We start from the raw sequence: 2,801 nt of genomic DNA, 5'->3' as shown, positions 1-2,801 counted from the left end.
TCACATCCACAAATGTCCTTTCTTCTGAAATCTATATAATTGTTTTCAAGGCTAGAAACCTAAACATCCTGGGTGTACATTAAAAACACGTTGTGTCCGAATACACGCGTTACAGAAAACTTCAGAATTAACCTTCTCAAAAAAACCCACAAGAAACCCCAAAACAAACAAACAAACAAACACCCCCCCCAATTTAAAATGCTTTTGTTATTGCTGAATCTAATTAGATTTAAAGGAGACCACTGAATACTAAATTTGGGTATTACTAAGTAGTGTTGATTTCTACTACCCAAGCAGCCCTAATAAACCAACAGCTGGAACAGGGATAGTTTTTCTCAAATCACTGTTTATTAGGAAGTTGAAACATTTTCAGTTAAAGCCTTCATTTTTCCTGTGTACTCCAACATGTGAGGCTCAAACGACACTGTTTCTGAGGTGGGCTCTGAAGCAGACTGTGGAACTCCTTTTTCAATTTCACCTTGAGTATCCCTTTGAGATAGAAGCAAATTTCTTTTTCAGAGCTTCTGCTAGGAGGACAGCAGGGTCAGGAGCTTCCACCAGTTTGGGCTTTATATCCTGTTCTGACCTTTTTACTCACCAAAGTTCCACGCTGGTCCCATCTTTAAGGCTCTCCAGCATATATGGCATATCAGTTTTCTTTGGACTGCTCTTAACCAGAGTCTTTCCAGCACAGGCTTTTTTCAAACCTCTTTGGTCTTTCATCAGGTCAATAACAGATACACTTCAGTGGAGCTCTGATGGGGGGAGGGGCGGGGGAGGTGGGGATCAGGAAAGTGGTGGGACCTAGGGTGGTCCTGCAGTAACAGATGTGGTAGAATCTAAATCAACTGCAATGAGATTTTGCTGTTTTTGCAGAGTCACAGTTTTGGCAATCTGAGCTCTGAGAGCAGCAAGTTCATTTTCAAGGGCACTGATCTGCAATGCTTCCTCATTTGCTAGTGCTATTTCAGATGAGGCTCTCTGGAGACCAATTTGGTAAGGAAAATGGCCTGCTTTGGGCTTCTCAAAGAAAGGAAGGTCATCCTGAAGGGGTTACCTTGATCTGAGCTCTGTCCATCCTCATCCTCTTGTTGAACACTCCTTTTTTGGCTACCTGCCCCACATCGGCAAAAGACACCTCTACATCCTTCCGCGGATGGCTGAAGCTCCATTCTGTTGTAGGGCTGGTAAGCTGAAACTGAACTCTTGGACACTGGATCAAAGATAAATTAATACCAATTTTACTTAGGATACTTTGAGATGAAGCATACATAGGTCTTCCCAGACCAAAGTACCAGTACTGATTGCATGCTTACTCCAACCTATTGAAAGACCATCCTAATCAGGTGCTTAAAGAACATTAACCCAGTTCAACACTCACCTAAGCACCGTTTGCTTCATCATGCAAGCATATTTCTCTTTCCAGTCTGAGTTAATAAACATCTTCATTCATTTCCAAAGACAACTTTCCCTTCTTTCCTCCTTTATCCCTATTGGGAATTCTGTCAGTTTATTATGAAACTGTATAAAAGGTGCCAAAAGTAGATTGGGTCTAATTTTTCTTCTGTTGTTCCCATTTAAATTATTATATTTGGATATATTTGGATAAATATGCCCCATTCATGATACAATTTGTGACATTGTAGCTACTTTACCTAAATAATCATATAAGCTTTAAAACCACTCAATAATGACAAGTTTAAAATCAACCAAAATGGGGCACCTGGGTCTGCCTGCCGCTCAGGTCAAATGCACTGAACAATCATTCTGGTTTTTGTCATTTAGTTTTAAATGTGTTGAATCTCACAGCTTGCTTCATCACAATGCCCAATTACCAATTCTGAAGGAAATGTGAGTCCATGAAAACATGAATAGACATTCTTAAAAGAGAATAATGTGGCTTGCTTTCTAAAGCATCTCATCAAAATACTTATTTCAAACCAGTATGTTTTGGGTAGTAAAGTGATGTTTCCCTTCGATCGTCAATTCTTTCTGTCTTTTTCTTAAGAATGACTTTCACTGTGTTGTCTTGGAGAGAGAGCATTCTATCCCTGTGTCTTAAAATGAAGGAAACCTGAATCCATATAAGTAGGATAGAATTTATTAACAATCATAAAACACCATGGTCCCAGAGATGATTAAAGACATGATTAAGTTCTGAAAATAAAATATGGGGATTTTTTTCCTTAAGATTCTAAAATCCTCATATCTTTTTAGTTTAATTTTGACTCATCACTGTGAGGTAGCCAAAGAGATTGTATAACATGAAATGAGACCTCAGCTCAGTCACTGACTAGCTATGTGAATGGAATCCAGTCACTTAGAATCCCAAGGTCTCAATTTTTATGTTGGGAAAATAAAAGGGTTTGGGCATAATAATTATTAAGGATCCTTCCATCTCTTTAATTATCCTACATTGTTTTCCTCAGCATTAACAATTTCCAATAACATATTCTCATCAGTTCTTTCTGCCTCAGTTACAACCTACTGAGTTGCGCAGAGCACTGTGTTGCAAAGTTACTTGACTCGGTGTAATTGTTCTGTGTATTCTCTATTATCAGTTTGAAAACTATGTATATCACTATCAGTTTTGTATTCAATTATGGTCCTTGCTTCTTAATTTTTAAATGATTTTTTGTTTACATTTTGATTTTATAAAATATTTACCTTTGTCTTTTACTAGGTTGAAGTACAGTGACATTAACTGATAGTGTTTGGGTGGTCGGTTACTTCCATTTTTTATCCCGCTTGAGATTCCTTAATTTCTATCACATGATTCCTTCTTTCCCTTTAGTGAACTA

The 2,801-nt window shown here is 37.9% G+C and overlaps 1 pseudogene; it reads right to left on the bottom strand.

The window, feature by feature from the left end:
- Positions 1-350: 350 nt before the first annotated feature.
- LOC123784401 (mitochondrial fission regulator 1 pseudogene) lies at positions 351-1,361 on the bottom strand (annotated as a pseudogene).
- Positions 1,362-2,801: the final 1,440 nt, after the last annotated feature.

Source organism: Ursus americanus, chromosome 4 (genome assembly GCF_024610735.1).
Source record: "Ursus americanus isolate L20-20 chromosome 4, mUrsAme1.1.p, whole genome shotgun sequence".
Lineage (NCBI taxonomy): Eukaryota > Metazoa > Chordata > Mammalia > Carnivora > Ursidae > Ursus > Ursus americanus.
This window is presented reverse-complemented; position numbering and strand designations above follow the sequence as displayed.